This window comes from Alligator mississippiensis, chromosome 2 (assembly GCF_030867095.1).
Source record: "Alligator mississippiensis isolate rAllMis1 chromosome 2, rAllMis1, whole genome shotgun sequence".
Taxonomy (NCBI): Eukaryota; Metazoa; Chordata; order Crocodylia; family Alligatoridae; genus Alligator; species Alligator mississippiensis.
Genome location: NC_081825.1, coordinates 131,626,824 through 131,639,098, shown reverse-complemented (window position 1 = coordinate 131,639,098; position 12,275 = coordinate 131,626,824). Strand labels below are relative to the sequence as shown.

The following is a 12,275-nucleotide window of genomic DNA, read 5'->3' as shown; positions in this document are numbered from 1 at the left end:
TGTTAGTTGTATAGTGAGTTGTACATCTGTCTATTTGCAATACTAGCACAAGCTGCTACTTGCATGTTTGAATTCAGATCTTATGCATATAAATGTTGGCACATGCACAGTCTGTGCACACTTTGAGTTTTCTGACTGAAAATTTAAGTAGGGAACAATAATTTGTAACCAAGGAACAGAGGAGGTGATATGGTTCCCTGCATAATAGTTCTGTGATCTAGGATCTGTCTGACCAGCAGGAATCCTTGAAACAAACTTTTACTAGCATGAATTGTGCCATACTTGTGCACCTAGTTTCCTCATGTAAACTGCAAAATGTTATGGAAGGAATTGAGTAAACTTGGCATGTCTCGTTGCAGACTATCAAATAACATAACCAAGTCTGTTTTTAAAAAAATCTAACCCTAAGGGGGCAGATGATTAGTGAAGACTCCTGCAAAATGAGAGTTATCTGACCTTTGTATACATCGTCTTCCATTAGCCTTTGATATCAACATACATTTGTATTAATAACTGTGATATATTTGATATCCTGCTTCAGGTAAAAGGTGACATCCTGGCCAGATGACAATACATGGAGTAAATACACAAAGCCATTCAGCAATTCCTTCTGGCTGTAGGAAGATGGCTCTCCAGATGCAATTAGGGTCACTGTAATGTCTTTGTACATCCTGCAGTTGGTGTTTCAGGAAGGAACAGGTCAAGTTAGACTGTCTCCAAAGGTAAAGGAGTAGTTAAAACTGATACACCTTGATATTTGGTGTACAAAGAGTAAAAGCTATTGAAAATGAAACGTGTGACTGTACTCTGCAATCAAAATTACAGAGGGTTACTCTTCATGCGTAAAAACAGAATCAAGTTTATATAAAAGTCAAAATGCTTTTTAATTTAAGGATCAGTTTAAGAAAACTTAATTTGAAAAAATGCAGTGTTCTTCACATAAGCCTCAGTTTTGAAATAAAGGGGCTCAATGATTTTATAACACATTAAGGTGATTGTTTTCTCTCAAGTACTTGTGAAATCTTTATGTTAAGTGTTAACACTATGCTCCTTTTAAATCCTGGCCCAGTTTCATAGAGGGTTTCTTCCAGGGATACCTTCACTGGGAAACCAGGCTGCAGTGGCACAAAACAGTTCCAGCTCTTCATTCCTGGGGTCATGAGAGGCTGGCTTGGTGCTTTAGCTAGAAAAAGGGTAAAGCCAGGGAAGTGGGGGAGTTGAGTTTTTCCAATGGAGAACTCCTGCTGGCACAGATCCTATGGTGGTTGGTTGAAGTTGGTCATATTCTTGCATACATGTTGGCAGGGGAGAAGACCTAAGGAAGCAGAAGTGGAAACACTTGTAGGAGTGATTTTTCCCCTAGAATGCAGGAAGCTTTGGCACAAGGAGGTGTAATTTTCCAGAATATTTAATTTGAGTTTTTGTTCTTCTAAAAGACTTGTGGATGCAGGACACTATTTGCTCAAGAGAGTGTCACTTTATATCACAGTGATATATGAAAGGGGTTGGCAAGGGAAAGGAATATTTAAACAGGTATAGCTAATGTAGAGTGATTTATTCCTGATCTGTGTACTTTTGGCGTTGCTTGTAAATGATGTAGCATAAATTTACAGTACTTTCTCTAAGTGCAATTGTTCCTGCAGACTTGGTACTTTTTTCTCCCTCAGTTTGACCTTCTGTCTTTCCCAGTAACCTGAGGTAATTTGGATGAAAGAAAGAGCTACAGTGTTTGCCATAATGCAGCAGGAGCCTTGTTTTAACATCTGGAGTCCAAAACTGAGGTATGACTAGGTTCAGTTCTCAGCTCTGCAGTTCCACTGCCATCGTCCCATAAGGAGCTCAGATGTAAGTCTGTGTTTTATAGCGCTGAAAAAGTGACATACTAGAAATCCAGTTCATTGCTGCCTTTAACAGCCCCCTTCAGTCTGGATGCTGAAGAATTCTCTGGCATTTCCTAGAACTGCCAGAGAAGTTATATGCCATCCCTTTCATAGTCTTCTAATAACTTAAGCAGTGTTGCGCTCTGGCTATTAATGGGTGTTGCAATGGTGTCGGGGCACTAGACTTCTAAGTACTGCTCACACTGAGCTGTGCCAAGCCACACTAAGACTGAACCAATCTCAGCTGCCCTTCGAATAGGGGAAGTACAAAAGTAATGGGAAAAGCACCTTTGCCACATCCTTGGGTCCTGTACCAAGCAAATCTCAGCCATGCTCAAGAACTGGGGCATATAAGAAGTTTCTTTACAAAAATAGTGGGGGTTTTCTTGAGGGAGGAAGAGGCATCAATTTGATTTTGCTCTCCTTCCTGAAGATGATTATTTGTGGATACCATCCTCTAGCCTTTTAGGAGCCAGAAAATGTTGTTGTTAAATTAATTTTTAAATTTATTAACATTCTTACCAAGAGTCTGATTAGATGATAATAATAATAATAATATTCTGTAATTTAACATAATCATTCTATATTTGACTCAGTGATATACACCATTGTAATTATGTTTTTTTGCTGTATAAGTAAAAATAGTATATTTTTAAATTGTCTTTGTGTTTAATTTTATTAATTGCAAGCCAGATAACTTACCCATTGAATTTTCTGTATAGGTCATAGATATGTCAAAATAAGCAGCAATACGATAGCCTTAGCTATGGCAGAGAATGAAGGGATATCTTCTGTTTATAAAAGGTGAGTGTAGCTGCTTGTCTTTCCTTGAGGATGGCTCATCTAATTGTGAGGATACTATAGGAGTATCCCCTTCAGGGGAAACCTGAAGTCTAGGCCATTCGATGATCCTCAGCAGTTTCAGCTCTGAAGGCTTATTGCCAGGATTTATAATCTTCTTATCACAATTCATTATCCTTAGTTGTTTCTAGCTATTGTACTCTGCCTTGTTTAACTCCAGCTACATGGAACACAATTGGCATACTTGACCCATGTCACTTTTTTCCATTAATTTCCCTTGTCATTTTAAATCTCAAAACTGGTCTGCTTTCTTCTTCCCTAGTGCTTCCTGAGGCACTGCATGCAATGATATTCCTTCTCATTTTCTTTGTAGTCCTATATTGCTTTTGAATTGGTGGGGTTACTGTTGAACAGGTCTTTTCATCTTTTGTAACTTTCCTTTTTAATCCTAACAAAGCATTTTGGAATTCATTAGATTGTAAGCTCTTCTACACGGGGACTGTATATTATATGTAAAATACCTACTAAAATGGGGCCCCAATCCTGATTTTTATTTTTTTTTCTTCTGTTTATGCAGTATCCAGAATAGGGCAGCTAGCTTACTGGTTGCTAGCCTTATGCATCACTGACTTAAAAACCAGTAAAGGAACACAGGGAACATCTCTTTTTATCATGAGAACTCCCTTCCCTTACAAAACTGCATACAGTCTTTACTCGCAGTAGGCAAAGTCATTACTAAAGCTGTTCATCACATGGAAGGAACTTGCAGATTCCTTGCATAGGGGAAGGGAAAACGTTCTTTACTTGAACCCAACTGATGACAGTGGTCAGGAAGATAGGTCTGCTTTATTTTAATCCTTTCCTGTTGATTTTTTTTTACCTGCCCATGAGATAGATAGTTAACTGTTGCTGTGCCAGCCACCATGGTATCTCAGGTATCTGCTGTTTTACTTCTTGATCATGTTTTACTACATGAAACTGAAACATTGAAGTGTAGGGCAGGATTTGATCTCTGTCTGCTGAGAGGAATCCTTAGTTCCTAAATGATCGTTAAGTGCTAGCAGTTAATCTAAAGAATATTTAAAGTTTTGTTCTAATACATTTTTTTAAATAAAGGCAAGCCAGAAGTCCAGTACAGGATTTCATATTGCCTAGTTACCTTTTTAGGTTGTAAGAGAGAATAGGGGCATAACTAAATGGAAAATATGGCTTTGTTTGCACTGGCCATCAAGATGTTAACAATTAAAAAGTGAGAAACACAATTTATCACACTGGATCTGGCAGAAACCAAATCCCAAAATCTGAATCAGAGTGGCCAGTGCAAATTTCCATTGGCAGACTTCATATGAACATGGTAAAGATCAAGATGCCGAACCAGGGCCCAGACTTTGTACCTGCAGCAACTTTGAAAACATTTAAGTGGAGGAAGGAAAGTACATGTTTATTTCAGATTTTGCCTCTCTTTTACATTCTCTATTCCAGTGGTCCTCAACCTTTTAGACTGCAGGCACCACTCTATAACTTTTTGGAATTCAGCTGCACCTTACTTCAAAAATTAATGATTTTATTACAGTGCTTGCTACCTCGCACAGGGGCCAGGCATGGAAAGAGGAGCAAGTACTAATATCTTCATACTCTGGCACCCATAAAAGGATGTTGCACCCCCTCTGGTTTCTTCTGAAAAATAAGTAGCAGTCCTCTTTTTTTTTTTTACTCCTTCCTAATCTAAGCAAAACTCGGTTACTTGTGTGCAAATGTTGGTTGACAAAATGAATTTTCTCTTGTGTTTCATGAAGACCAGCACAAAGTAATTTTTCCTTATAAAGTTTACCAAAAATTAGAACACACGTGGAATTGAATTTGTTCCTTTTAGGGTGGGACTTTTTTCCCGTGTTAATCTTATCCTTTATTCAGTGGCAAGGAAATAATTTTTAAAAACTTCCAATTGGACATTTACTCCCTTAGTAAGGTTTTCCACCATAGTTTTCACATACAACTCATTCCTGTATAAGGTACACACATCTTGTTTTTGAAAGGCAGAATGAAGAAAAGATCTTTCCTTTAAAATACTGGTAAGCAGCAGTTAAGTAACTGAGTAGTAGCAGCTAGGGAGCACAACACACTTATTGTGCTGTTCCCTGTAAAGTGCATGCACTGTCACTTTACTTTTCCCCCCCAAAAGAGGCTTAGCTGCAGAAACTGCTAGTACCGTATTTCCTTGCTTATAACTCACACCCTGATTTCCAGCATCTGATTGGTGGTGTGTATGTTGTATGTGAGAAAATATTGTACTTCTCCATCCCAAAAGGCCATAGGACATAATTGGCTCATCTTGGTAATAGTTGTTGTATCCATGTCAAGTCAGTCATTTATGATTCGTTCATGGCAAAGCACAGCAAAGCATTAATGTTAAAGCAAAGCAGTAATGTGATCTCACTTCAGCTAAGGTTTAGCCCATCTGGGCAGCGATTTTTTTCTCTTTGGTCCATTTGTAAAGGGTTATGCAAGCCAATAATTTATACATTTTAAGGTACATTTCCTTATAAAAAAAAAAAATACCAGTGGACTTGCCAGTAACGGTAACTTGCAACTATGCTGCTTCAGTATTTTTTTTTACCATAACTGTATTTTTATATTGAGTACAGCAGCACAAAATATTTAGGGGTTCTACTTCGATATAAAAGCAGGATTCTGTCAGGTAGTTGATCTTCATGCCAGAATTCAGAGCTTTCCTGTACACATGCAGTGTTTTTGTGGAAGTAGATATCATATTTTGAACCTTGGAGACGTATGTTGGGCTGCAACTATATAAATATTCATTAAGACCCTAACTAAAGTGTGTACTTAAGTAATTTGTTGATTTTGGGTCTTATGTTGAAGAGCAGCTCTGGCTGATATACCGTAGTGCTAGAGAGAATTAGCTGATCATATCACCTTCCCATTCTGTCCCCCTGTGTTTTATCATTTTTCTTTTGCAACGTGTCCCTTCATTATGGAGTATTCTCCATTTTAAGGTAAAGAACAGAGATCTGCAACATAATCTTATTATGACTTTTCAAATTTGGGTATTTGATGTTGAAAGTTTCAAAATAGTTTATAGGAGGGGCTGACAATTCTCAATGTATAATAACCTTATAGAATCATAGAAATCATAAAAAAAAAAAAAAAAAAAAAAAAAAAATTGGAAGAGACTTCAGAAGGTCACCTAGTTCAGCTGCCTGCTCAAAGCAGGTATATTCCCAACTATATCATGCCAGCCAAGGCTTTCTCTACCCAGGTCTTAAAAACCTCTAAAGATGGAGGTTCCACAACCTCTCTGAGTAACCTGTTCCAGTAGTTTACTATCCTCCTAATGAGAGAGGTTTTTCTAATATCTAATCTTAACTTCCCTGGTTGCAACTTGAAACCCTTAATCTTTTTATTTTATCTGCCACCACTGAAAACCGTCTAGCTCCATCCTCTTTGGAACCTCCTTTAGGTAGTTGAAGGCTGCTATTAAATTCCCCCTTGGTCTTCTCCAGACTAAAGAAGTCGAGTTCCCTCAGCCTCTCTCTCCTCAAGTCACGTGCCCCAGCCCCCTAACCACTTTAACTGCCCTGTGCTGAACTTTCTCCAGTTTGTCCACATCCTTTTTGTAGTGAGGAGCCCAAAACTGAACACAGTATTCCAGATGTGGCCTCACCAGTACCAAATAGAGGAGAATAATCACTTCCTTCTGCTGGCAACACTCCTACTAATGCAGCCCAATATGCTGTTAACCTTCTTCGCAACAAGGGCACACTGTTGGCTCATATTACTGTAACACCTAGGTCCTTCTCTGCAGAGCTGCCACTTAACCCATCAGCCCCCAGCCTGTACTGGTACATGAGATAGTTCCATCAAATCCATCCTAAGTGCATAACTTTGCACTTGTCCCTCTGGAACTTTATGAGATTTCTTTTGGTCCAGTCCTACAATTTGTCTAGGTCTCTCTGAATCCTAGCCCTACCCTCTTAACTTTAATGAGAGTGGACAGTATTCCACACTGTCTGGGAATCGCCTTGTTGCTTACCTATATGTGTCTGACAACAACCCTTTAAAGCACATAGTTGTACAGGTTTGGGGGATTTGTTATCATTTGTAGATTTTGTTGTAGCTTTTAGACTTGGTGTAGATTTTAACAGCAAGATTGGCCTGACTTTATTTTTGTTTCCCTGTAAACAGCTTCATTTTATGTTAATTGTATGTGACCTAGGGTAGATCTTTCAGTCTCCCTCTCCTTCTCGTGTGTGTATGCGCACATGCGCGCACATGTGCCAATTTTGGGTGTAGCTAACTTTCCAGAACATGTGCTTAGTCATCAGTACCTATCATGAAACTTTAAGATCATGCTGGTTTGAGGAACTGAAATATGTTTCTGATTTATTACCCATCAATTAGGTACAAACATTTGAGACCTAGCTGGGGTTTTTATGGAGGGTTATTTATTGGGGTGTAGATTAGCTCTTGTTGTTAATCACACCCTCCCCCCATACACATACACCCAGTGAGATTATAACAAAATAAGATAATCAACCTGGCAGGTCTTCAGATTGTTAGCAAACCCAAAATCAAATGCCCCTATATGCATTTGACAGCAGTATGCATTTCGGTATAAATGACCACATTAAACATTTAGTATCCTGGTAACTCTATCATCTCTCCCCGTTCTTTCTATTTTTATCTTTTTTTCCAAGAAAGCAGCTGTTCATTTTCCCCAAAGGCCATATAGAAGTTATATTACTAAGTGCAGATTGTTTGGGGGGATTTTTTGTTTGTTTGGGGGTTTTTTGAGCAAAGCCAGTTGTATATGTCAGAGCTTAAAGCTTGACTGCTCTCTACCTCATTCTGCCCCCCCTTCCCCCCACACTTTGAAGAAAATGTAAAAGCCCTCAAGATTTCTGAGGAGCAGCTGTGCTATGGGACTGGATCACAACAACTTTAAAGTCATGTGTTGCGCACGTGCACTCTCTCCCCTTCTGTGGAATTTGACCAATATATGCAAGACATTCCTTTAACTTCATATTGTAGCTCAAGACGACCATATTTTTCAGGCTTCAAGATTAAGGCCCAGTACTACAAACACTTCTGATAGCACTTAAAATTATGAGTAGCTCTAAGCTTTGAAGGATCAGGTTCTTAGGTTTGATTTGTATGTTTTTCTTTCTTAAATAATCTCCTTGCCCTTTCATGGAAGAATGAAGAGGGGTACATTAAGTTTTTAGCTACTTCTATTTTTCTTGTGACTCTGTAGGCCAGATGTAGGCAAAATATGGCCCGCAGGCCACATCCGGCCCACCAGGCCATTCTATCTGGCCCGCAGGTCCCCTGAAAAATTTAGAAAATATTTATTTGCTCCTGGCTGCCTGTCAAAGATGACAGGACCCAGGGGGAGCTGGCAGCAGGAGGCAAGAGCCCAGCCCCACCCTACCCCAGCCATTTCCCTGCTTCCTGCTCCCGGCTGCGTGGCCCAACCGAGGAGCACGGGGCCCTGCTGGTACGGGGGTATGTGCACACGCACAGGCAGGAGCAAAGTGTGTGCGTCTGTGCGCACGTGTGGGCAGGGGCAGTGTGTTTGGGGGTGTAGGCGGGGGCAGTGTGTGTGGAGGGGGTGTGCGTGCACACACACGCAGGCAGGTCAATGGTGGGGGGTGTTCGTAGGGCATGTTCCACATGTACACCCTGCCATACACTTGCACCCACATCCCCCCTCGCACTGCCATACATGTAGACCCCTGCACCCCCTCACACACCACAATCACCCTTCTCCACATACAGCCCCCTGCATACCCACCCGCACCCCACATATTCACATGCTTCCTCACCCCACATACCCACACACACACAGCCCCCCCCACAAACCTTTACCCCCCCCACAATATACAAGCATAAGACGTCATTTTAAACTACTGTGCAATCACCTGTGTGTACACTACACAAACATGTAAACCAGGACAAAACTATTTTTTAATCAAGTTAATGTTGTAGTTGTTTGCTTTTTAGAATATAATTTGGTATTTTTCTGGTTCCGAAACCCCTTGCTGGAAGAAGTACTTCTGGGGGCAAGGGTATGGACTTCTGGTGGCAAAGGTTAGGGGGTGGGACTTCCAATCCCAAGATGGTGACCAGGGGGTGGGGCACCTGTCAAGGGGCAGAGCTCCCCATGTGGCCCTTGAAAGCTTGCCAAAACTCGGTAAGCATCCCTCCACCCAAAATAATTGCCCGACCTTGCTATAAGCTCAAGACATTTTTCTCAAGATAAGAACTTTCATTTACACAAATCATAAATTTTGTTTAAAATACACACAACCCAAACTTATGCTAAAGACTTTTATCAGTGGTTCTCAACCTTGTTAAGCTCATGGCATCCCTCAGAAAATGCCAGCTCTTAACTTTCAGTCCTTGTTTGACTGGAAAAATAGACAATTTTTCTGTTACAAGGAACCCAGAAAGACCATAATAGGTCAGAAAGTTTTTGACTCTATGGATTCCTATATGAAATCTCTTGGTTTATCTTATGAATCATAGTGTTTGTATGTCTAACTGTGATAATACTGTGCAGCACCCACTGATGCCACTGCACCCTGGTTGAGAATCGCTGATATATATTAGAATCATAGGGCTGGAAGGTACCTTAAGGTACTCTGTAGCCCAAATGCAGGAAAATAGATTTCAGATTCCTAATCCAAGTAGAATTGGTCTTTAAAATAGGGAAGTTTTTTATTCCACACTTTTTCTTTGTACACCAGAAGTATCTTCACATCAGGTGCAGAAAATAATGAATTAGTGCAGTGGCGTCTTGTGACTAGGAGAATATGAAGCAGACTTTGTGGGGGAAAAAACAACGGTTCATTTAATTTTACCACTTGGTTTTAGGCCTTTTTTAACATCATGAAAATATCTGAAGTGCTTTGGCAGTTTCAAACTCTCCAAAAAGCACTTGGGCTACTCATGCCCTGGAAGATTTTTGAGAAAAATTGAGTTGAGTTGGCAGTGGATGGCAGGCTGCCAGAGAGAAGAATGGAGAGCCAGTTTCAAAGCTTTGAAAATATTTAAAAGGAATAACAGAAAAGAGAGTACTGAAGTTCCCTTTAGGACTGTTTAAAATATGACTGTTCCAGGCATCAGCCATTGGCATCTAAAAGCCTTAAGTAGAGTTAAAATACAATCTGCCAATTTTCTCCTCTTTTAGTTTGGCTGCAGTGAGTTCCATATCTCTCCATGCTGCATCTTTGCCATAAAGAGAGCATTTTACGTGGGAAAGAATGTGCTTTAGAATCTCAGAAAATTGAAGAAAGGCTGGAATGCCAGCTACTTCTGGGACTCTAACCCATGACCTTTTTCAGTGAGGTAGTACTGACTTCTTATGTAGTTCTGTAAATTGGTGGCTTTAGTGAAGCTTAATTTTAAGAGAATACTTTTTTTTTTAAATAGATTTCCTATCTCAAAAAGCTAATTCAGTGGCTCTCAGCCTTTTTGAACTTGTGGCACCCCTCATTAGACTCATGGCATTCCTCCTTAACTTTTGTGATTTGAGTAGAATCCCATTTCAAATATATATATATTAATATGTTACCTATTTGCAGAAAGGCTTGGCAGTGAGGATGTTGGATTGGCCAAGCCTATGCGTATCTCCTCACACCTTGCTTATCTCTTCACACCATGGGACGCCTTTCAATGGATCTCACCCTGGTTGAGAATCATTAAGCTTATTTCTGTGGTTTATCACTGAGATGGAGCCTTCATAAGAAGGCCAGCCAAACATCTGTCTCCCTCTACCTCTTCCCCCAACAGCTTTCTAAGCAAATGTTTTGTGCAGTTTTATACTTTCATTTGCTTTCATAGTGTCTTTTTTAATAGTCACAATTTTAAAAAGCAATGAAGCTAAAATAAGTTGAATGCACTGCAATTCGGAGAACTTGGAAGCATTAGCCAGAAACAGGAGTCAATGGCTTTATCCTGAGATTTGGCTTCATACAATGTCTTAGTTAGCAGCCTTCCAGAGGGAGGTGGGGTGGAGGAGAATAGGCACAACCTTCTGCATAATAATGCTGCTGCCAGAATGTTAACCACAGAAAGCAAGCTTTTCCTATTCCTATAGTCCTGCAGGAGTCCTGCTGTGGCTCCTTGTTAAATATTGACATGATTTGAAAATTACTACTTTTGACTTATAATTAGAGTACAATTTGGGACTTAGTCCATTTGCTTTGAGATTAGTTGATGTCTGAAATCTCTGGCTAGGACACTAGCTATTCTGTCTCTGTCTGTCTCTGTGTGTGTGTCTCTCTCTCTCTTCCTCCCCCCTCCCCGATTCTCTTCTCAGATCCACATCCTCTAGTTTCTTAGCTGCACACTTCCTCTTTGCGTCAGATGGCAGATATCCAAGAGGAAACATTTTTTTTTTCCTTTTTAAGGACGTGGAGGTAGTTTTTAACAAGCATCAATTACAGTCCACTCCGGAAGAAATAAATTAGTCCTTAGTGCTTCCTGGGATATGTAGTCAATTGGGAGCTTTGTGTCTGTATTACCTTTCAGCCAAAGGTAATGAAGATGTAGGGGAAGAAAAGTCTAACATGAGGAAATTGGGTAAAATCTGGTATTTCATGAGTTGTTTGGTGTTCCCAAACCCATAAATTACAATGAGCAATAAATGTGTTTGTTTACATATATACACTCTGGGTATGGACAAATGTTCATTTTAGCTTCTTTAAAAGGGGAAGAAAAGCAGGCTGCAGCTGTTACAGTCCAGCTGTAATGTCTGCATGAGGCAACAGTGATAAAAGTGAGCAAAATGCCCTGACTTTTATTGCTACCATATCAAGAAGACATAAAACTTGCATTGTAATACCTTTTATCAGTGTCCTTTTGAGATCTGTACAATTGTTACATCTGTTGCTACCTGCTGGTCACATCTAGGTGAGAGAAATACTGATACCTTTAATTGCTCTGGATCCAAACCCCATTAAAGTCTAAAAGGCCAGATCAGTTGTTCATGCCAGCAGTTTTGAACACACAAAAGTCTGAATGCCCTCTACTAGGGAATGTTCTTCCTTGTAGTCTCGGAACTCATCTGTTAACTTTACAGTGTGTTCTCATGGAAGAAGTTAAGGCTAGTGTTATCAAGTCAGTTTGTTATAGAGATGAATGAATTGAACACTTTACATCAATCAAAATGATTCACATCTATTTATCTGTTAATCAAATTGATTCACATCTACACAAGCACACCATGCTGATGTTTCCCTGTTTATAATCTCAGCTCAGTAAAGTTTACAACAGTGTACATTTTATGTTTGCCAGTTCTATAATTCTCTATGGTTGTGTTGGCTTGCATTTGCTTTACTTGTTCCAAAGTATTTGGATAGGTTACTTATAGGTGAGCGAGTCTATAGGACTCCTTCCAGTATAAGATAAAATCATATATTTTCTCCAATTTTTTTTTTTTTTTGCTGAGCAGTATTTGTACTTGTACCTTTTATTTATAAAAAAGGCTGGGTATATGTTGGCATAAAATGTATCATGTCCTCAGTTTCTCTGGGACAAAATAATTGTAGCAAGAGTGAATTGGTCTTAACA

The 12,275-nt window shown here is 39.7% G+C and overlaps 1 protein-coding gene across 4 annotated transcripts in view; it reads left to right on the top strand.

Moving 5' to 3' along the window:
* TET2 (tet methylcytosine dioxygenase 2) overlaps nt 1–12,275 on the top strand; it is a 91,431-nt gene that overhangs the window by 36,921 nt on the left and 42,235 nt on the right. For 2 of the 4 annotated variants that reach the window (XM_059722148.1, XM_059722146.1), the window contains exons 1-3: nt 542–722; nt 1,690–1,781; nt 2,603–2,684. The exons of 1 other annotated variant lie outside the window; for it this stretch is intronic. The gene's annotated coding sequence lies outside the window, so the exon portion shown is untranslated. Of the gene's footprint in view, nt 1–541; nt 723–1,689; nt 1,782–2,602; nt 2,685–12,275 lie in introns of those variants that run through there. One more of the 4 variants, XM_059722147.1, reaches the window with a different exon arrangement.